The sequence below is a fragment of the Xiphophorus hellerii genome, chromosome 4 (genome assembly GCF_003331165.1).
Source record: "Xiphophorus hellerii strain 12219 chromosome 4, Xiphophorus_hellerii-4.1, whole genome shotgun sequence".
Classification (NCBI taxonomy): Eukaryota; Metazoa; Chordata; class Actinopteri; order Cyprinodontiformes; family Poeciliidae; genus Xiphophorus; species Xiphophorus hellerii.
The window spans coordinates 32,822,567-32,846,472 of record NC_045675.1 but is presented as its reverse complement, the minus strand read 5'-3'; the positions used below and the strand labels follow the sequence as shown (position 1 = coordinate 32,846,472).

The window sequence follows — 23,906 nt, the reverse complement described above, 5'->3', positions numbered from 1 at the left end:
TTTCTGAAAACAGGTGACAGTTTTTTTCAACTGTTGCTCTGTGTTGCATTTTTGATCATATTTCTGCAGCCATTGAATATTTAAAAAATATTGTGTTTGCATCTGACTTTTAAAACATACTGCCTAATGAACACATTCATCACAACTACTTGTGTTTAATGGGATGAAAATCAAGCCAAACATGTCAGGAAATTTAAGTCTGGAAAAGTATGTAATTATGAGAAGAAAAAAAAGTGTCAAAACTCTGCAGTTTAAATCGGAGACAGTGTGGAATGGACGTATTAGCAGGTGAACATTTAGCTGATTGTTGGAGGTATTTTTTATTTTTATTAAACTCTAAATCCTCTTTTTTGTTTTCACATTCTTCCTCCCTTCTTTTTGGAAAAGCACCCGAAGCAGAGGGAAGACGCTGTCTCCCTAGAAAGCCCGTCGGATTATGCGTGTGTGTGTGAGTGTGTGTGTTTGTCGCTTGGGAGGTGGTCCAGCAGTGGGGTCTGTTCTGTCCCAGCCGGACAGCCTGAGCCAGTCTGCCACTCATGGGGGCACGCTGTAGATGGGGCGGCGCCAGCGCAGACACCCGCTCACACACATGCTCACCCAAATTCATGTCCCTGACGGTACAAGTAATACCTGGATTTCACACACATACATAAACACGCCCGCACACCCCCACACACACACAGTCCTGGCTCTGGCACACATGAAGGGTTAACCCTTACTGGGTTCTCAGACTTGTATCCAGGATGAACAGGTGGTCCCACAAAACATGGGCATTCATTTCCTCATGACTTCTCCCTGTGTGTGTGCAGGCGGGTACGTGCGTGTGTGTCTATGTGTGAGGACAGAAGGGTAAATGTGTGGGGAAGACAAATGTGTATAAGGATGGGGTAGCTTTTGTAAACCTTTTGTGATTTTATTTTTCTTCTCATGGTGAGCTGCTGCCTGAAAGAACATCACAAGTTTCACAGGGTGAGGCGGCGCGCAGATATGTGAACGTTTCTTGGGGTGTGTGTGCATGTGTGTGTGTGTTCCTGACCCCGCAATCCAACTGCACCAAACACAGCTGTCAGCACTTCACATCGTCGCTTTCTCCCCTTCTATCTGCCCCCTTTCCCCACATTTTTCTTCATTTGAATCATCCCAACTGAAATCCTTCCTTTAAAGACAACTTCTACTGAGCAGCGTCTTGCTCTCCTTCACCCATCATCCGCTCTCCACACCCCCACTGCCTCAAGTGAGCTCTTCCCAGCAGAGAAAATCGAAGGTAAACCTCTTTTGAGGCAAAAAAAAAAAAAACAACAACATTGTACTGCACTTTGGCTGTTTAATATATCACTCTCCAATAGAGGAGGAGATGGAGATGGAGAAGATTAAAAAACACACTCACCTGACCACCGTGATAACAGGTCCTGCTCACAGGATCGTTTCACCACTGTGAAACTGACTGCAGGTGGGCATTTAGCACATCGTTTATTGTGAAGAATTTCTTATCATGGTGAGAATTTTGATTCATTACGATAACAAAAAGTTTTAAGATCTCTAAAATCTGTCTGTTACTGGTTTTCCAGTGAGGGAGCATAAATAAATATCAATAAATTAGAAAAAAAATTATTAAATGCTTTTACTGTGGGCAGTTAGTGATAAAGATACTTCTCTTTGACACTCCTTTGCAAAAATACAAAATCTTACCAAGTATTTTTTGTCTAATTTCTGGTGCAAATATATTGAACTAATACAAAATAAAAACAACTTAAAATAAAATTTTCAGCTTATTTTGACTTTAGTAACTGTCGATATTGATACACAGATGCTAGCTCCGCTGGTAGTTTTTCATTTAAAACATGAAAAATGTATTGCTATAAGTGAGAAAATCTGCCAGTGGAACTAGTACTTTTCAATCTATATTCAATCTGTCAATCTAGTTTATTTACATAGAACATTCAGCAGCATAACAGTTCAAAGTGTTTTACATTGTGAAAACATAAAAAACATCATAAACACATCACACTGTCAACAATATTGAAACCAGTAATATGCATTGCGTTTTGTTGAGTGCCATTGTTAAAATCATGACTATACATCAAATATGTTTGTCAGTGTTCCATTTATTAGAGTTCAAAGGTCATTCTAAACAGGTGGATTTTAGTTTTAATTTAAAGGAACTCAGTGTTTCAGCTGTTTTGATGTTTTCTGGAACTTTGTTCCAGATTTGTAGTGCATATTCAAGAATTAATAACTTAATCTCAAATATCTTACTGAAAACCAACTTTTAAGTTAGTTTTGTCTTTTTTTTAAAGTGTTTTAAAATAGTTGGTCTAGAAACTAGAAGATGCCTGTCCCTGTCAGGAACACAGCTGAACCCAGATGCTGCAGAAGTGGATGCAAAAAAGACTAAAAAACAACCAAAAAATCACATAAGAGCAGGTAAACAAAGTGAGAAGGAGAAAAGTGGATGAAGCTGAGGAGACAAACACAGAAAGAGCTGAAAGAAAGAAGCGTCTCTCTGAGTCAGCAGGTTTAGGTGAAGTCTGATTAAACGAGGTAGGAAACCACTTGGGGTAGTAAATAACGGAGGTGTCAAAATGTTGCTTAATGACCTGGATACCTACTGCATGAAATATGTATCTGCAGATCTATGCAGAAGCCACATTTTTCCCTTTGATTCTTTAATGTGTGTGGGGGGTTAAATTTTTAAAACAGCTTACTGCAAAACTACAAGAAGTTTGCTTTTAAGGTAAACTTGACAGAATACAGTATTCTGTGGAATACCACAGCCATTATTGTTTCATGGTTGTGGGAAGGAAAATGTCTTGAAGCAGCGTGTGAAAAAGTTTGAAGAATCTATCAATAGGAGAGAAAAATGCTAACATTAGCTCCTCAGAGCTAATGTTAGCTAACATTAGCTAACTTGAGCTATGATAGCAGACCAGTACTAGGCCTTCAGGTAGTAAGGCTGCGTCTGACGTGACTTAAGTTCATGTGTCCAATCGTAGACTCAATCATCAGACTAAATTTATTTGAATTTGCTTGTCAAATTCTGCTGTATGAATAAAATGCAAACATGATATGTTAGTCGTGTCCCACCACTAAATTTTGTATAAAATTTATTGCTTTACTATATTTTAATTTCAGAAACATTTAATCTATTCATGACATATACTTTTTCACATTTTCATAAATCTTTTTGATTTATAAAAATCAAAAATATTATCATAAAGTACAAATTCAGGTGCATACATCACTTTTTTTTTAACTACAATCTTTGCATAACTTCTGAAGAAATCTGCATATAGATCCACATCTTCATTTCTGGGACTAGAAACAAAAATATTAAGACTGATGTTGTGCTGGTAGGAGTTGACATCCCATTGAAATCAAGATAAAAAGAAATCCACATTATCAAAATGAAATTAAAGTAAAGGTGAAAGATTTTCCCGAAACATTTGCAGTTTTGTTTTCTTTGAGAATATTTCGTTTTTGTTTTTTTTACTCAGTCATTAGCTTTCCAGCTTCTGGTTGGAATTAATGGAAAAAGAATCTGAGCTAAGGGAGACGAGCGTGGAAAACTCATTCAATCACACCATGCTTATTGGTTTTTAGGGCGGAAAGCGGTAATAGGCGTGCAGGAAACTGGCTTCTACTTTACCATTTCTAAAAAATTCTGTATTTCTAGTCCATATGGATACACTTCAAACTGATTTTAAAATCCTTCACTTTGGAAAGTGTTCTAATAAATCTTTTTTTTTCCACTCCTAATACTCTGCATATGAACAAGAAAAGCAAAAACAGCAGGAAAAAAAAAACAAAAAACTATCAGTGTTGATATGTGTCTATATGTGGACAGGGGCCTTAGGGGATTTTGAAGAATATCAAGTCACCAGTGATGAAACCGTTTTGAACTTAGTGGGTTTTTATTGGTATCAAAGAGGTAAAATCCATACTGTCAGACTGTGATGTCACAATATTGTTCTTGTTCTGTGATTAAATATTACTCTAAAAAAAATTGGACTACCATCAATTGAATCACATTCAAGGATCTGTTTTCCTGAAGTGAATGAATCTTCTTAAGTGCATATAGAGCGTCTGCATAGTGTAGCTCAAAACTGAGCTGTTAGTGGAACAATGCTGCAACATTTGAGTAGTGTGTGTATTTATTCGTTTGTGTGTCATTATGTGTTATTATGTGTTAAAGTTGGTATTGTTGGGTATTGTTTCCCATCAGTTTTTCCAACTGATGGGGAAAAAAAAACTCTGCGTAGCTGATGATCAAATTAAGCTTCAGTATCAGATGTGTAGAAGGTTAAGTGACCCTTAAATGGAGAAGACATGCAGAGAAAGTGGATGGATAGATGGAGGGTTTCCTTCTTACCTTGACCCTCTGTACAAACAGTTCCTTAACTATTTAGCTAAGGACCTTCCACACTGGTGAAAAAAAAATGTTTCTTGCCTCATTGCAAAGTTTTTATAGCAATAAGGGAGAACATAAAGATGTATAAAGAGAATGTCTTTCATTTTAAAATTGATTTCACTACTACAACTTACAGCTGGTCTACGTTCTGGTTTTTATTTTGCTAATTCTTTTTTTTTTTTTTTAATCCGTTATTTGGACCCTAACCCCTAACACTAAGCAGTCAGTCACACTTTGAAAATGTACGATGAACAAATACTAAATGTTCAAATAAACAGTGCCGTAGTAAAAGCAGTTTAAGATTTGAACATGCTCATGCAGTTATGTCACCTCATATAGTATATTTTGCATTAAAACAAGGAACAGAATGTATAAAACACTGAAAACCACAAGGTTTTCTTTCTGTGGAAGGGAAAGCCCTTCCAGATGAGGAGGGTCCTACAAACTGTATGCTGTGTGTGTTGAAAGAAACGACGACAATGATGATGAACTCAGCACTCCCCTCGTTCTCTCCTTCTCTCTCTCTCTCCTCCTCTCTCTCTCTTTTGCAGGGCTCTCTGTGCAGTGGCGACTAAAGCGGCGCTGAAGCTGAAGCGGGCTTAACCGGGCTAAGTACTCTGTCTGAGGAACAGCCCCCTCCCAACGTCTGAGGTGACTGTCTGAGGTGACTCAGGGCTTTGAGGGAAGAGAAAGGGAGGAAGTGGAAGAGAGAAAAATGTGTGTGTGTGCGGGTGTGTGCATGGTGGAGGGGGGTTTGAGCTAACTTGAATATTTGTTATTATTATTGTTCACATGAATGGAGGAATTTTAAGTGAGGGAAACAGGAAGGAAAGACGACAGACAATGAACAGAACGCAGAATGATGAGGAGAGAAGTTACAATGTTGGTTACTCACTTTACCATGCACTGTGTGTGGGAGAAGGGGGGGAGAGGTGACGGTTACAAAAAGGCAGAGGTTGATTGTATTACATATTCATCACACAGACATAACACACACACACACACACACACGAGTCAGCTTTAAGTGGACATACAGACGGACCTCATGAGCATATCTACAGATAATTCCTGTTTAATCTCATTAGTCTTCCAATGTAGTAGTTTGTTTGTGTTTAAGCGTACACAAGCAGTGCCTTTCATTGCTGTGCACTGAACTTAATGCTGATACGCACATCTGTTTGACGTGAGCTAATTTAAAGATGGGAGTCCAGAAAAGTAGAAAGAGAGAGAAGTGTGGCAGATGGAACCTTTAACATCCTGACACGGTTACCCGTCCGACGGAACAAAGTGGAACCCCCTGCAGGCCCGCGCCTCCAGGCTTCGGTACTCTCCAAGGATGCAAGGTTAGTTCACCCAGCAGCTATTTCTTGTGGAGCTGTGGAATTGCCTTTGACAGAGCACTGGGAATATCTAGCCAAGGTGCGGATGAACATGTTGCGTTCGTCTGTTAATAGCAGGCTCTCTTAAGTTATTTTGGTTGATTGAGGAGACGGTTCTTTTCACATCTGACTATCCCAGTTACTCTTTTTTTTCCCACAGTTTGGGTATAATGATAGATGCATGTGCCCGGGCATGAGGCTGTGTGCGGTCGTAAATTTAGACATTATGACAAAAAAAGAAATGCGTGAATAATTTAAAACCTCCCTAATTTTTCTTACGCCATTCTTCAGATTCCAACTGCATCGCTGTGAGAAAAGCATATGTTGGAGAGTTCAGGAGGATTTTGTACGGTGCCTGTGAACTGTGAGTGATGGCAACCAGCCGACTCCGCTCTTCCTCCCGTCTAACCGTGTGAGAGTCCCACGCGCCCCGTTCCCTTTCTCAGAACTAACACCGCGGCGAATTGAAACAAAAAAGGTCACATATTTTATTTATGTGTCAAAAGTGTGGTGAAAGAAGGGCATGGGGGGGGGACGGAGCAGAGTGTATCACTCTATCTGTTGGCTGGTATCATTCCATCTGTGCAGATCAATTCTCCCAGACAGAGAGAGATGAGATAGGAGCTTCTACACAAAGGAGGGAGGGAAGGAAGAAATGCTAGTGATATTGATTTATCAAAGAAGTATAGCGTTGCGTGATTTGCTTAAATGTCCACATAAAACCAAGCTGTCAGAGCCGGGCATGCATTTGGCCACACAGACGTGCAACTGTGGATTTTCTCCTGTGGCTAGATGTACACGACATGCAAATGCATCTAAAACCATCTGTTGTACAGTGACGATTTGACATGGCATTCCTAAAGCCATTCCACCAAAACATTGTTGCTAACCTCGTAGCTCCCATGACCTTAACATTTTCTTACGACTACGTGGGAAAAATCGTGCAATTTTTGAACAGATATAAAGTATAACAAAGCACAGAAATCTGCCTGACTGGCTGGAATTCCTGCATTTCAAGAATGCCTCGACTGCAACATTGTACTCCGCTGGTTCAAGGAGTCTCCCGGCTATTCTGTCGGTCTCATCCCCTGCTGAATAAGTCCTGGGGAGCTTCTCAGCGCTCCGCGACTTGTACACCTGGCACAAGGACAGGGAGTGGAGGCAGAAATGAGATTAAAGCGCAGTTAAAGAAAACTGTAGAAAAGAGCAGAGAGAGTGTGCACGGGGCCATAAAAGGGATAGTTTAACCATTGATCGAGAGCAGTGGTGGAAATGGCAGCAGTAAATCAATTTTATCTTGGAGCAGCTAAAGAGTGTTTTCTAATGAGGTTAATGCCACGTAATGGCTAAATTCCTCTGGTTAAAAGATGCCCTCAAGGTGGTGACGAGAGATAGATGTCGCCTTGGAAAGCTTAACACCTCGCTGTTCAACAACAAGCCGAGGGAGGCCCTCTTTTTTTTTTTTTCCTCCCAGGCGGTTTTTGTTTTAAATCACATTACTCCTTCATCCCTGCAACTTGTCTTAACATCAAATAGACGCTGGTAAACCTGGACTAGCCATTCACAATAACTCTATTTATCTTGTCCCCAGTTTTTATCTAAGAATTACAGCATTTACCACAAGTAATAGACAATGTTGTATTTCAACACATAAAAAAAAAATCGTTTCTGGAAACCCAGTCATCACCTTAGTGCTAGACAGCCAACTGTGAGGAATGTCATACTGGAATGTGCTGACGAAACCGACTGACGGAGCAATAACAGCTTATTAATCCAGGCCACTTTTAGAAGGTAGAGCTTAGTGTGTTTTAAATCAGTCGCGTTGAGGCAGTTTGGAGATGCATGTAAACACTGCAGCTACATCCATGTGCACACGGGGTTAAAACCAGAGAACCAGAAGGCGACAAACTAACAACAATGTAGAGTAAAGCTTGAAACAGCCCAGCTGGCTGGTTCTGAACTCTGGTTCTGAGTCGTGACTTATTCAGCCCACTGAATTTCACATCCATCTGAGGTTTGGAGGTTAAAAGGTTCAGTCGAAAAGTTATGACCAGTAATATTCACAATACATTTGAAATGAGATATTTACATACTCTGTATCTATATTCTTTTTTTCTCACTTAAACTAAAAATGTCCCTGTTTTAAGTAAACTAAGGTTAACAAGATGACTTTCATTGGTTAAATACATGAATTAAAAAGAATGCTTTATTATTATTATGTAGTTATCCCCTTTGCCAACTTATTGCCAATGTTAGATCAAACTAGAAGTTTTTCAATTGAATATTAGATTTAAAGTACAATAGTAGTTCTTTTTTCTATGAAGTATTTCAGATATTCCATTTGAACCGAGAAGAAAAAAAAACAAAATTCTACTATCTCCATAACCAACATTTGCGTAGTGTTGTAAACCCAAAAAGACAAGCCGTCATCATGTCATTTTCTCAAAGACTCCAGACCTTCATCTATTCAAAGATAATTTAAAAGTTTCTTCATAGCCCTGTATGATTATAGGAGGCTTCAGTAAAGGCATACCAGTTCTTAGCCGTTGACAGTTAGGAAATTAAATGGGTGGGTGAGTTTTCAGCAGTTCAAGAGTGTTGGTGCTAAACTAGAGCTTGTCTCAAAGTAATTACAGTGTGTAAAATGCAAACACAATACCAGCGTCAACCGCCATTAGTTGATCAGCCAGCATCCTTCATTTTACAGTTTTGACTCCTGAAAGCAACCCTCCCTGTGCTGGGAAGGGAGAAGTTCTCAGACAACTTCCGATTTAGCAACTGGAGAAAACTTTAGCCGATACTGTATGTGCAGGGAATCCCACGGCATCTGATATCAAGACTAATCACATGCAATACAAGCTAGCTCCCGCGCATGTAAGCAGACCCAGACATGTTAAATTATTACATTACCCAAATTACATTAGTTAGTAATGGAAGCATAAAAAATCCTCTTAGACTTTGGTGGAAGTGATCTAAAGAGTCTGTAAGCTGTAAACTAGACTCCTCTATAACATTGCTGATGGAAATACAGCTCACAATCAGCGGGCGTCTTTTTGTGAATTGGACACATTAGGGGTGCACTCCACAACGGGAGAGGCTTGGAGAATTCCTGGATTTCCGTCAGCAAGAAACTCTAAAGTAGCCCTTTAGTGGTTCTGGATTTAAATCTAATGCTTCCTATGAAGACCTTTCAGTTGATGACATGCAAACGTGAAACAAATAAAGTCATCCCCCTACTGCCATACTCTCTTTTGAAGATGAAAAGTGCAAATTATATCAATTATTAAATTTAACTGGGTAAAGTAGTAGTTAGGTTAAGTCACTGTAATGTTCCCTGAAGGATTTGAAACGTTGAAATCTGCTGGTTTGTGTGTCTGCGTGTGTGTATGTGTGGAAACAAGCGACACATGGCTTGAAACTTAAGGAAAGTTCATCTCCACAGACCTCTAGCATTGATCACTGGGGCCCTAAAGCTATTATCATGATCTAATTAGATTTAACATAAGTCTGTGTCACGGCCCGGTGCAAGGCTGCCTTGTCCCCAATTCCACACTTTCACAGCACCCCTATTTAAAAATAGCTCACACACGACATGAATACAAATACTTTTTTTTCCCCAGTCATACTGAGATCTACTTTAATTTCAGACTAAAGGTCTGGGCCAAGAGAAATGATATAACTCACAATACACTGAAGAAATGTGGGCTGGTGCTGACGTCCCGTCACCCAGACAATCGGTGTAGGAAATGCTTCAACACTTTATTTCAAGTAGGTGTTTCAAAAATGCTTTCTTTAATTTCAGAATTTTGCTGTGAACCTTTGAAATAAATATGGATTTCCTTTGACGTTAGACCACTCAGTTGGTTTTATAAGACCTTGTATTTAAAGTATGAACAGTCAAGTTAAACAGAAAGTGCTCACTCTGTTGATTCTGTAGTTTGAATCAATAATTATGGTCTATACCAGATAAATATACTAAGAATATTTAAATCTAACCCAAGATGTAAAAGCAAATTACATGGAGTTAAGATTTGCCTTAGTCTTTCTTTCATTTTTTTGAGTTGAAGCCATGTACTAAACTTGGTTTGAAAACTTTTGCTAAGTCTAAAAATCACTCGTTCTGTGATGAGACATAAATTATAAAACTGAATTCTAAGTGTAGGTAAATGTGATTGTTGATTTTCTGAATAAATGGATGAGGTTTATGTTTATTTAATTTACAACTGACAAAGTAATTTATTACAATGTTCAGCTTAAGAACATCCCTTTGGTCATTATTACGATGCTAAGCTAAATATGAACATGTCATTGTTGATTTACTAAATCAGAAGCATCATTTATCAGGGCAACGTGATCATCACCGTCTAACTGGAGAGATGTGGCTGAACTTCTGTAAACTGTTGTTCAATGGTAGTGATAAATTCAATTTTGCTCAAGGAAAGTAAGCAAAATTCCTTAAGCAAAATCCACACATAGAGACACCCAGCTATACATTTGTTGTATAGCCAATTCACAACAAATGTCTCAAGGAACATTACAAAAAAAGGTAATTTCAATTCAGTCACACATACACATTAATCCAAGTTATTAAATCAGGGCATTAAGTTCAGCTTATTATTGAAAGTAGATTAAAAAGTTTTCTGTCTAAGGAAACCCAGCAGATTGCATGGAGTCATTGACCTGCAGCATTCCCTCCTCCTGGACGAAAACATAGAGATAATCTCTTGCATTGTGCTGTTGTGCTACAGCAAGCCCTCATACTACGTGTGCATGAAGTTTTTTTCTTCTTAAAAAAACTCACTTTTAACAAGAAGAAACCTCCAGCAGAACCAGAACCTGGCTCAGTACAATAGGCCATCTAGAGAAGACAGACTGGGGATTTGAGAAGGCGGAGCAGGAGGCACAAACAAGAAACAGTTCTTTCTATGTTAATGACAAGTAAAAAGTTAGTATTAGGATATGAACACATTTACTACAATAACTAAAAGTCAACATGCTTGGAATCTGTTATCTCTGTAAGATGGCACATATTATAAAGAGACACTACAAAGTAGCCATTTGTACTGTGTGTTACCATCATAACCAATGTTTTGTATTTTTACAGTAACTCAGCGGGTTTAACATTAATCATTTTCTTAATAGATCTGTTATTTTTTCCTGATTCTAATGATCACGAATGAAACCAAAATTGTACGCCTTTAATCCCTACTACCTCATTACTTGTTAAATAAAAATGAAGAGGATGACATACTATATACAGTACACACACAGTTGTGTCCAAACTTTTGGTCTGTACTGTATATATATATATATATATATATATATATATATATATATATATATATATATATATATATATATATATATATATATATATATGTATGTTGCACTTTCATGTTAGTGTGCAACATATACATACTGACTGTCTGAATTCTGCTTTTATTAGTGCCTTTGGACTTGTGTTTTCTGGATTGTGAATTACCTGCTCTGACACTTTATTAATCTTCAACGAGATTAGCAGCAATTATGCACAGAGCTGGGCCGGTAGGTTGCTGTGGCCATTTGCACCCCGTACCCCAACACAAACACACAGACTAAAACACTGATAAATAAATTTAAAAAACTGCACTAACAGAACCTCACATGCAAAAACTTGTATGTGCTTTGTTTGTTTTTTTTCCACAGCTCTTTCTTTTCATTATCTACTGCAGTATTTCTAGTTCAGGCTAAAGGATGGCATCTCACCTCCTGTATATATGAAGACTATTCTTATGAATCCTTGTGAGAAATGCATATCTCCTTTTAAATGTGCTTGGCATTTCTCCAGAACCACTCTGACCAAACGAGCACCCCGTATCACTCCCCCCACCCCACGTCTCTCTTTTGATTGATATGTGAAATCCGTCTCTCTCTGCGGTTCTAAAGGCAGTCCCTGTGTGCATCTGAAAGGTGCTCATTGTTGAGCTGAGACCACTTTGTCAAGAAACAATCCCGTTCCCAAGGAAGCCGGGAATGTCTTAAAGAAAAGATACATTGGGGGAACTTTTAATTTTGTGTGGGGTCATTTTAATCCTGATCCATTTTTATAGAAGCAGTTGTAGTTCAATGGCTGCTCACCCTAATGCTCTAAAAGAAGGAGCCAAATAAAGGGGGACCAGGAGAGAATGGAAAACCCACCCGCGGGCCCATTGAACAATCCTAAACTTACGTGTCACAGGGAATGAGGAAGGGTAGAGGCCTTTGTTGTTGGACACATTGGGATGTATTTAAGATTTACAAAGGAGTTTTTACTGAATACAGGCCTGATTTTTGATACAAGGTTTAAAATGAATGGCTTCAGGGCAGATTTCTGAGGGGATGAAGTCTGGTTTGGGAAATCCTTCAGACCTAAACAGGCAAAAACTGGTTCCAGGAGGTAGTGGAGGAATATGACCCTACAGCTCTTAATTTAAAAAGGACACCTACAAAGCCCAAAACAATGTTTCTTATTTTTTTTTATTTTTGTTCAGCTTCTGATTACAAAAACAATTAATCTGTATTTTCAAAAAGGGAAGAATTAGAAAAAGTTAACAATGTAGGTAGCATATGGAGTTTCCACAAACTTTTTTTTTTTTTAACAAAACCCAATCTGTTCCTTCAAACACATCAGTTAATGATTTTTTATTCATATATATATATATATATATATATATATATGAACAAGACAAGACATTGGATGTATGCAAAAGTTTTCTTTTTCTACATTTGAAAAACCTGTGTTTGAAACCTTGCCACCACTGTGGCGAAATGGAAACTGGATCTTGTTTGAGAAATGGGGGGTGAGACCAAACAGTCTGATTCATGATGGTTATTTATGTACCATGTAGCTGCTGCTCAGCGGGGGGTTAAAGGCATGGTCTTTACTAAGTAACATCTTTTCCTGCTCGGTTTCTCCTCAGCTGGGCTCGCGGCCGGTCTTCCTGGTGCAATGTCTGTTTTTAATCATCCCCCAAAAATAACGAGTGTAGGAGTTCTGCTCCAGTATCGTCGTGCTGAGAAATTAGGTGCATTCAAACGAGCTTCGCTGTTGCATTGTGACGGTCAGGCTGATGCACATCCCCTCTTTTGGTGACATGACCTCATGTTTGTCACTGAATCTCTCAGCGAGCAGAGAGACATGACCACATAAAGAAAGAATATTCAACTGCAACGTTATTTTTTTTAAGGAAGACATGCCTCATTCTTTTCCTCTAATTGTCCTTTATTTATTTAGTCTTTTCCCCCTCCTCCTGTTTTCACCCTCTTTCCTGAGACACAGGGATCCAAGTGAGCAATGGTGCATTACTAAGGACACCTGCTCACTTGACGTGGCCAGGAGGATTGACTGCTGTGTGTATTTGTGTCTTTGAGTGTTCACTTTTCATTCATTCATCAGTTGTTAAGCTGAGAGAGGAACCAAACCTGTCACATGCTTTCATAGTGGATATCTAGAATTCTGCAAAGACTGTGTCCTAAATCCAGTTGGCACTTTGGTCAGCAAAATAATGAGAATATTCATACTCTGACAAAACCTTAACTGATGAAGCACTTGTCATAGAGGTATCATGTCTAGAAAGGATGGAACCTTGTCATCTGTTAGTAGCCTTATCCTTACCAGTCTGTTATTTATTCAGAAAGATTTCTTAAAAACGGGCCAAGTTGGATTTGACCTGACTGGGGGCATCAGAACTTGATTTTTGTATTCCAAGAGTGACTTTTTGGTTTTGTTTGAGGCCTTGTGGTTGAATCATACATTTATCTAGAATACTAAAACACACTCCACACATTATTTTTATTCTGGTGCCAAGATGGAACCAACTTTAACTCAGTATTCATCTAGGTGGTTTGACTCCAGTTTCGTCTACGACATGTCAAAGAGTCATTGGAAAAGACTCTGAACTACAACATCCTTCGTGAACTGCTTACCAGAACAGGAATGCATTATTGTGTGATAAAAAGCACTCTGATTGGTCAGTAAATTGTGATAGTTTATCACATTTAAACTATAAATTGTGATAAAAATTATATCAAAGATCATCAGTCCATATTCATTTAATCAAAAGTAAACTGGTCATGTTGGCTCCTGTTAACATCAGAGGTCTGTTAATGTCTCCTCACACCACATAGTATGGTAGACTTGATTCGATCAAGGACCAAAATTGTACATTTGTTCCATTTTCAACTGGAATGGGTCTCTTTCATTCTGTAAACAATCGTGTCAAACGATCCAAACCCTTTGAAAAACCTGTTCACCTCCTGCCCTGTGGTGGCGCTGAAGAAGAACCACCGAAGGAAACAACAAGAAAACCTCTGAAAAACACACTGAGTATAACTTCCTTCTCCACACATTGTAAAAAAAAAAAAGAAGTATCGTCAGATTTTAGTAGTTGTAGGATTTCACTTTTGTATTTGGTGAAAGACCATGAGCTGTTTCTCCCACTAGTGCTAGACACACAGGTTTGCTTTGGTTATAGTTTCCCAGCATGCTAGGTGCTATAGTTCGGTTCCTCCTTTCAAAGTGCTCTCCAGTCCGCTTGGCATTCACATATTCATTCCACCAACATTGCTCACTTCAACTGAACAAGGACCTGTAGGTTTGTAGGCAGACCAGAGTTTGCTTTTTTGATTCACGCCTCCCCAAATCAACTGGACTTTCTAGGCAAACGAAGTAGAGTCCAATTCAAGCAGACTAAACTGGGCTGGTGGGAATGAACCCTTACAAACACTGGGATTGCAGGACCAATTGTCATATAAACAGCAAAATTCTACATCAGGGCAAATGTCCTCACACGCTCTGTTGAAATCCATTCCTGCTCCATTGTCAAGAATGGATTTGGATTTGTGGTTTTGGATTTGTTCTAGAAAGCATTTGTTTTCTCAGAGAAGGTGGTCACTTGATGTTGAAGGTCTGTGATTACCTTCTGAGGAGGAACAGAGGCGTGCAGGTGTGGATCAACTATGACCTCCCCATTTGATGTCAATAGAACGTGCGTAGATCACAGATTGCAAGTAAGGCCTGAAGGGACCCAGTCGGCTGAACTTATCTGAACTTCACGTTTTCTCAAATTATGTCTAAATCGGAAAAGTTCTTCACCATTCCTGTTGTGTTCAGTTAGGGAATGTAAAATAAACGGTTTCTTAATATTTCGTTCATAAAAAGAAACCACAGCATCCCTCCAACTTAGACCTTCATGACACCAATTAAAAGCGACCTTGTTCGATGCAGTCTAAATAATTATCTCTTAAAGATGAAAAGAAAAAAAATTCTCCTGCCGGTCTTAAAAAGCGACAAAGATGAGATGTTGAATTCGGGGAAAAGCACAATATGTTCCGTTACGTTCTAAATACTTTCTCTGTTGCTTTGAACGAGAAGAAGATTGGAAGTGAAGGAGGCGAGAGAGGCAAAAAGCAATATTTTACCATTCTAATACTGACATTTGAATGTGTTCTGTTCACATTTATTCCCAAACCCCCACTGTGCCCTCTCACCCCCCCCCACTCCTGACTGTCAAACAAAAAAAAGTAAAAACATTCTTATTCGTTTAGTATGTAGGTCACATTACAGTGGTGTCTAGCTATTGGACATGGGCTTAGATAACTGTTTGTTGAGTATTAAATGCTTTCGCTGCATCAGCAGCCTCTGCTACTGGCATTTCTCACACAGCTGTGCAGCTGAAAAGAGGCAGCGCCGCAGCAAAATTGCGTCCCGTTCATGCACATGTACACACATGCTTTCAGGTTTTGGGCGGCGTGTGCGGGTGTGGTTGTGTGTATGGATTAAGAAAGGAAAAAAAAAATGTAAAAAGTCTTTGTGTGAAACACTTACTTTTCTCATGTAAAAGTGGACATAAAAGCAGGTTTTGAAAGCCAGTCAAAGCTGCACCTAGAAATGAGCGCTGGGCTTTGGTGAAAAGGAGCTAAACCCAGTGACCTGAGGCGCTAACTCAAGCAGATGAATCTTTGCTTTTCTTTCCTCTTATCCATGTTTGCTTTGGGTGACCTTGCACACCAGCCTTGTTTCGGTGTGTTCACATAGCGGCTGCCCTAATGGCTCCGATAGGCCCCAGTGTGGCCGATGCTTTTCCTCTGAAAAACACCCCTCAGCGCTCGACCCTTCGCCCCTTCAATTATATCCTCGCCTTTTGATGCAACTGCTGCAACCCCTGATTTGAAAATGGCCAGGAAGAAGTTGCGGGGGGAAGAGGAGAAAATTGCCCTTGCTTTGATAGCAGCAGGATCCAGGCGAGGAGTTAAGTGTTCACTTAAAACAGAAGGACGGGAGACATGAGGGGGACGTGGAGCCGATGTGCAGTTTTACCCTCTGTTGTCTTAGCGTGAAATGAAAGATGCGAGAGGTACATGTGTGCTCGTTTGTGAGCTTTCCTCCCCTCCTTCTGTCCTTTGGACAAAACAAGCCCAGATGGTGATTGATTTTTCAAGTGCTGACATCCCTGCTTGAGAAGCGCCCCTCCATTCTGCACACACACACACACCCCCACACACACACGCACACACCCCTGCACACCCCTCTTTGTGCCTAGCAAGTCAGGCACACTAACATCTCAGTGCCATCTTTCTCTTTGTGACTGCCAGGAGCCACTATTGATTGACAAAAGTATGCATGCAAACAAATAGACGTACACCCGCATGCATGCATACACACACACACACACACGCCCCCCACACGCACACACACCCCAACACAAACACGAGGACATGCTTGCAATGCCATCCAAGACCACAAGCACAGAGCCAGAGGTCATTTCCAGCCTGTCCTCATTTGCAGGTGGAGCTTTAAAAAGGGAAAACATGTCCATGGAAGGTATTAAATATGCCAAAGACTGTTTGCTTTCACTGAAATAGCTTTGGAAGTGTTGGGTAATGTCTTTGATCGACAGAATATACATTAATTAATCATTTCTCAACCATCCACATTCACAATTTGGTCCGCTTTAATCCAACTCTGTTTCCGGTTCACCTGTGGAGGTGTGACTGTGCAGACCAACTCTGATTGAGTTCTGGTCCGCCTAAAAACCTCAGTCTGGGTTCGGCTGATCTGAACACTGGCATGGTTTGAATGCATATGTGAATGCAAGTGGATCGGAGACTGCTCCAAAAGCAGAAAGCAGACTATAGCGCAAGGCATTCTGGGTAAATACAACCAAAGCAAACAAGAGTTTGAGAAATTCCTCATGTTTTTTTTTTTTTTTTCACCAAAGGTTTAAGAGAAACCCTACTACCACTAAAATCTGACACCTCTCCATTTTTTGAAGGAAGTTGCGCTCAGTGTCTTCATTTTTTGAAATTTTCTTCTGTGGTTCTTGGTGCAGCGCCACCACTGGTGAGGGGGAGGGCAGGTTTTTCAAAGGGTTTGGTTGGTTTGACACAGTGAAGTGTAAATGAGAACCACAACAATGTAGTAAATTGGTGTCAAAATGTAGTAAATGTTACAATTTTTGTCCCCAATCAAACCGACTCTACTAGACGACCCGGTGTGAAAACGCCCTGAAAATGAAGTGCTATACATTTCCCATTAAATTGCAATTTAATTCTCATCCTCAAATTGTCTGCTTCTTTTCAAACTGAATCAGGGATTTATATTTTGAATTTCCATGTCTTCTATTAAAATAAACCATCTTTAAAACAGAGAACCCCTCATTTTGTGCCTGTGCAAGATTGCCAGAAATGGACAACATGCAGGAAGAAAAACCACTGATTATGGTTCATAAACTGGCATTTCCCCGGATGTTTCCCCAGTGTGAGGCAGATAAAGAGACACAGAGCAATGACAAGCAGGGATAGCATAAAGTGACAGAGAGCTGTATGCCACAGCAGCCCCATTGAGTTAAAGTGGCTGTGTGGCTAAATGATGTCATTGGCTAACTAGGCGTTCTCAGGCCATTGCCTCTGTTTGCGTGACTAAATACATACAATTAAGGCCTCGGCACTTCTCAATCTCTGTGAACTCATTGTTATCCCCGGGTTCAAGTGCACTGATAATGGGGGCCAGAGGAAAACAGGCATAGCAGCGAGAGAGACGGAGAGCTGGTGGGTAAAATAGACATCTCATTATTAGTGGCATTCTCTTTCACCCCGACAGCGTTTCTAAAGCCTCGTTCAGCGTTCACTAATCTGTCCCCTTTTCTGGCCGTTTTGCTTTCTTTCCTGTGGCTTTCTCTTTGTGGCACTTTTTATTTTTTTACTTTGTCGTATCGCTTGTATGTTTTTCTCCGTGCTTCTCTTGTCCCTCATTAGTTTGGCCCTTTGTCTCATGACGCTTCATGTTCACTAAAACATAGACACTTTTCACATGCAGTTCAGGTCCAACAGCAGAGATCAGGCCTCATACGGCTTTGTGTGGTCAGGAGTCATTTGTATCTTGCGAACGTAGATGTTTAAATAAGAGATGCATCGATGTGACATTTCTCAACCAATGTTGATCATATAAATGTTCAATTTCACATATCGAAAATAAATTTGCTTCACGGAAACACAGCAACTTTTTTTGGATAAAATGTTTTGGCGCTAGGATGAGATGGGTTTTTTTTTTGGTGGAAATTGATTTGACTCTCAAAGCTGCAATGGAAACACTTTTGTTGCATCACGAGTCGCGACCGGATTCTGTCGCTGCCGCAGATCACAAAGAAGAAGACGACCGGATGACAGTTTGGCACGGGGTGTTTTTTGACTGACTTATCACATGAACAAGCTTGTTCGCATGTTTTTGTTTTTTTTTTCAAAAATTTTTTTATGCTTTAACATGAGGTACAACGTAAAGGCAGTGCAATAGTTATATAGTTAACAGTGGTTCACATGTGATTTTAATTTAATAGAAACACAGCCACTGTAAATTTATTTATTTATTTATTTTTTTTTTACATTAGAGCAATATTGGCAAAGTTTGAAACACATTTGTAATGGAAGCGCAGCTTATAACTTCTTTCAACCTTGACATAAAAATGTTGATGTTTGCAGGTTTTAAGATTGAGGCAGTTTTTAGTCTAATAAACTGTGAAACAGTCACTAAGGTAAATAGATATGATTATGGTTTTCTGACTTTTTTCATACTGGAAAGGTATTAATATCAAAGTACAATTGATTGGATGGGAGTACTTATTTTTGATGCATTTATAGCAAAAGGGCGGAAAATCTAACATTTTATCACTTGCTCAGTATTTAAAGTCAGTTAAATGAGAATTATCAGCTTTTAAATCTGGTCTATTGGTTGAGGCATCAGTAGTTTCAACTAGAAAGATAGTTTGATGTATTACTTTGTAGCTACTGATCTGACTTCACCCAGGCCCTCCAATTCCAGCTTTGAGTTTCAGTTTTTGTTGGCTTTGAGCTGAAGAGCAGCTGCAACAACTTTTCTGCAAAGTTTTGCAAACAAAAACTCACTCTGTCGCGGGGAATGTAAGTAGCCCTCGCTGTTGCCTGTACAGAGCAGTGGAGGTCACAGTGTGGAATCTCTCTCTTTTTCTCTCTCTCTCTCTCTCTCTTTCGCTCTCTCTCACACACACACACCCACCCTCGCACGCATACACACAAAAAAGATTGGGTGTAATCGTCTAAAGTGAGACTTCCCTGATGGCCTCAACACTTGACAGTGATGCCCTCAAGTCTCAGAGAAAACTCTGTAACTTGAGAACAATTGCTTCTGTCTGTCTTGAGTAACCAGATCACCATGCTGTCCTCCCTGCCCACAGGCACACTCCTTCCCAATCACCGCTGCACATTCATACACACACACGCAAACATGCACGCCCCCACACACACACATGCACCCGCACACCCACACCCACACACAGATCTTCTTTCTGTAGAATACACACAGAGACAGATAACCCATGGAAGGAGTCTCACACACAGGTTTGTGTGACAATAAGTGTGTCTGAGGCGTACTACAGGGTGTGTGTGTGCGTGTGTGTGCCTCTAAGCAGAGGAGGGCAGGTTCTCCTTCACTCACTGCTGTGCAGTGTAGTGGTAGTCAAGGTAAATTGATCTTATTTAGTGGCACATCAACACGTGTAAGGGGGCTTACGGCTCATTACTCTGGGCCCTGATCCTTTCTGTTCACCCGCTGATGGATGGCCTGGGCGGGTGAGGGGAGTTACAGGTGGGGGGCAGGTTAAGGAGAGCAAGATGGACATCAGCCTTGGCGTCCCCCCGCTGCATCCTTCCTCCACTCCTCCTCTGACTTCTCTTTACTTTTTCCACATATTTAAATTTTTTGTCCACTTGCCAGAGTTCCTGAACATGTTGAACCACCAGGTTTTAAATCTTCAGAAGATCAATGGAAATGAGTTTCTCAGTCATGACGTGAACTTTTACCTTCACGTTTCTGTTTATAAGGATGTCCAGTCAAATTTGCTGCGTGGATCTGTTTTGGTCAGGCGCCGTGTTCAGATCTTGATGTTTCAGGTGTTTTCCTTCCAAGGATTTTCACTCAATTTGCCAAACAAATCATACCCGACATTAACTCTATCCTTACTTATAAACGCAAGCTGGCTTTAAAAGTTGTTAAATTATTTTCAGCCTTTACTGAATTTATGTATGATAAGAAGTTCAACTTGCTCTGCTTTGCACATTGGTAAACTGTAAAAGGGCACATGCAGACTTCTATTGACATGTGTTGTCAGTATGTGACTGGAGTAAAATAAACATCGTAAAATGCTTGGACAGCTGCACCATTTATAGAAAACCATAAATTTAAGAAAAATGTTTAGGTTTTAAAAGGATCAAACAAAATAACTGGTCTTATTTTGGATCTGGCCCTTTAGCTAAGTTATTTGTTTTGTCTCAAACTTCTTGGAAAGAAAACAGCCCAGTAGCCGCTCTGTTCTTAGATGTGCATGTTGTTTTATATTGTCTTTTTGACAGAACATAGATGTTCCTGGAAATAATATCTTGAAGGCAGCACATCCATCTGTCCATCCATCCATCCATTTTGTACATGGTCTAGCATAAGGAAAAGGGCAGCTAGCATCTCTGCAGACCCCACACATGCTGGACACAAACTGTTCAGACTCTTACCTTCAGGTCTATAGAGCGCTACTTGCAACAACCAGCCGCCACAGAGACTGTTTGTTTCCCCAGGCCATCTCAGATGAACACTATTTCCAGATAACTTGTGAATATTTTTTGACCCAGAAAGAATGACTGGATCCTTCTGTCTGTGAATGTCGAGGGAGAAAATTCTAACCCAATAGAGACTCTGAGTGGGATTGGACCCAGGGCTTTGTTACTGTGTGCCACAGTTGTGCCCCCAACGCATGTGATTTTAAACATGCATTTCCAAATGAGTTTGTCCATGACTCAGACTCAATGCTTACAGTCTGAATGTTTTTTTTTTCTTTTGTGCTTCAGAGACCACTGTGTTCATTCCTCCCCATAAAAATCTGGAATACTGATTTGTCTAACCATGATAAATATTTTCCACTGAGTGATGGTCTGCTTTTCATAAACAACAGCGCTATGAGAAGGATCATGGCTGCTAGGTGTTTGGCTGAGGCTGAGATTGTGGCCTTAACTATTGGTTACCAAATAGCCTCCATCTTCTTTGTCATTCTTCTAAGTTATAGTAATAATAATGATAAAATAATCTTATTACTTTTTTTTTTTTAGATTGAATGATTTCCTTAAACTTTTGAGGATAGTCAAAAGATTTACATCATATGTCTCAAGTAAGCTTGTTGTATAGTTGTTGTTTTTTTCTTCTCTTTTCTCCTTTTAACACCATTAGCATTTTTGACACTTTCCTTTTAGGTCTTCTTTTTATTCCATTTCTCCCTCTCAGCCTCCCAAAAAAAAAACACACAAAAAAACAAAAAACAGAGTGGGACTTCTTTTAAATGTTCTAATTCGTTTCCCTGCTGTACTTGTTGATTTCAGATGTTTAGAAGGCTGGATTCACTCATTAGCTGTGAGGTTTTTGGTCAGGCATCCTGCTTTCAAGCTTTCTGTTTGAAAGCTTGTATGTGGTGAACTTTTAAACCCGTACATTAGCTCTCTGACACTTAATTGTTACCAGCACGCAAACCTGCACTGTAAACATGGCAGCCATGACACACGGCTACCACACACACACACCCACACCCACGCCCATACGCGCCCACCCCCGCACACACACCCACACACACACACACACACACAGCGTTCGGAGCACTCCGTCAAGTCTCTCCCTCTTAAGCTCATGGAGCATTCCTCTCATTCATGGAAGCAAGGCCCTCCTAGTGAAGCGCTTAATTGGCTGCAGATTGCTCTTTAACCTCTGGGTTATACCACACACTCACACACAAGCAAGGCTCGCTCACACAACAGACAAAGGCAAATGCGCACACATTGCACATGTGTGCGCACACACACACACAAGCGCACACCACTTGGCAGGCTGTTAAAGTCTTAAGGAAAATGGAGAGTGGTTTTTACAACTCGGATGGGAGGTCAAAGGTCAACAGATTTGTTGCAGACGTCCTTTGAGGATCTGTCAGTCAAGGCTACGATCTCATGGTGATTACCACACACACACACACACACGCCTACACGCCCACACGCACACACACGCCCGCATGCATATGTTTGGATGTGTGTGTTTTGTCTTGTTTCTGTTGTGTTTTTAAAAGAATAGTTCAGTTTTCTAGGTGGGATCCTGACGTTTGTAGCAGCCAATACCTTACACACTTTGAATCATTCTCAGGGTGACTTAAATAAATACAAGTGAGGCATTTATAGAAACACCATTAAAAAAATTGACCACCTTCTTTCTGATGGTTATGTACAGAGAAATGAATGCTAACAGAAAACAGTTTTTGCTAGCATTCTGTAAAATTGACCCATCACATTAAATGCATTACCCAATGGAAGCTTTTCAGGTGGTGGCTAACTGTAAGTAAGCATAAAACTCAACAAATGTTGTTTACTATAATAAATTATGTTTATTTATTCTATTAGTTTTTGTAGCAAATAATTACACTTAAGAGGTTCTATTTAGCGATCTATGTTTAATATGAGAGGATTATTTTTTACAGACTGTGTCCACTGATAACTGCAATCTTTTGTCTTTTGATTTTCCCAATTGTAAATCAGAGTGTTATGATCATTTGCATGAATTTGCGATAACATTTTTTGTCATTTGTTAAGCTCTCAACAGAACCCTGCTCACTAAAAATGAACTATACCTTCAAAGGTTTAGACATGTGTGAAAACGTGGGAAATCAATAGGAATATGTAACTTTTCGAAAGAGTCATTCCGTCAAATGGTGGCGTGGAGAATCATAAAATATGAAAATGTCAGTTGCAGACTGTTCCTTGAATGTCCAGTATTAGAAGGTCGTACCATCATGGAGGACAATGATAGTGAATCTGCCGTCTTAGCTGTAGGTTTCTTGAAATTAAATGATTTTTTTCACCCTCTTTAGGAACTCTAGACTACACTTTACTATCTGAAGTTCAAAATTAGAAAAAGAAAATACTTGTCCAGTTTCCCACCACTGGATTTCTGATCTTAGTATTTTCTAACGATCTGTGACGTCTTGCTCACTGACTTTACAGCCCAACAGAGATATCTGTGCCTGACTTTTAGCTCGAGTCGGCTGCACATCTTAGAAAATCATAAGCTATTAGTGTCCGAGTTTATATTCTGCCTTGACAAGAGGTGAGTCCAGATTATACTTTTAAATGTGGCAAAATAAAATAAATAAATAAAAGTGATGCTCCACATGGCCGACTGATACCAGAGTGTGTATTCTTATATCTTCTGCTCCTGCATACACGAGGACATGCTCGTCCGTCTTACAGTGCTCTCTATTGTTAACAATGCATGCTGAATTTCTCCATGACTCACTGTCCTCTTCCAAAAGAATTAAAATCTCTGTTCTTTCTTCCTAGTTCAGCTTCTGCACTTTTTTTCCTCCCTCTTAGTACGTGAAAAGGACGCAGTGCTAATGTGATCGTGCTCATCGCAGAAAGAACAAGTGGCACAATTGAAAAAGAAACAGAGGGAAACTGAATGAACATTTCTAATTTTCTGCAGTGGCTCAGTAAGGATGGGAAAAGCTTTTTTTCAATCAAAAACAAACAAAAAAAAGAAATCATACTTTACT

General features: G+C 39.8%; 1 protein-coding gene across 6 annotated transcripts in view; it reads left to right on the top strand.

The window, feature by feature from the left end:
- znf536 (zinc finger protein 536) overlaps positions 1-23,906 on the top strand; it is a 231,968-nt gene that overhangs the window by 47,420 nt on the left and 160,642 nt on the right. For 4 of the 6 annotated variants that reach the window (XM_032560398.1, XM_032560400.1, XM_032560401.1 and 1 more), the window contains one exon: positions 4,960-5,059. The gene's annotated coding sequence lies outside the window, so the exon portion shown is untranslated. Of the gene's footprint in view, positions 1-4,959; positions 5,073-5,832; positions 6,152-23,906 lie in introns of those variants that run through there. The other 2 variants (XM_032560399.1, XM_032560404.1) reach the window with 2 other exon arrangements.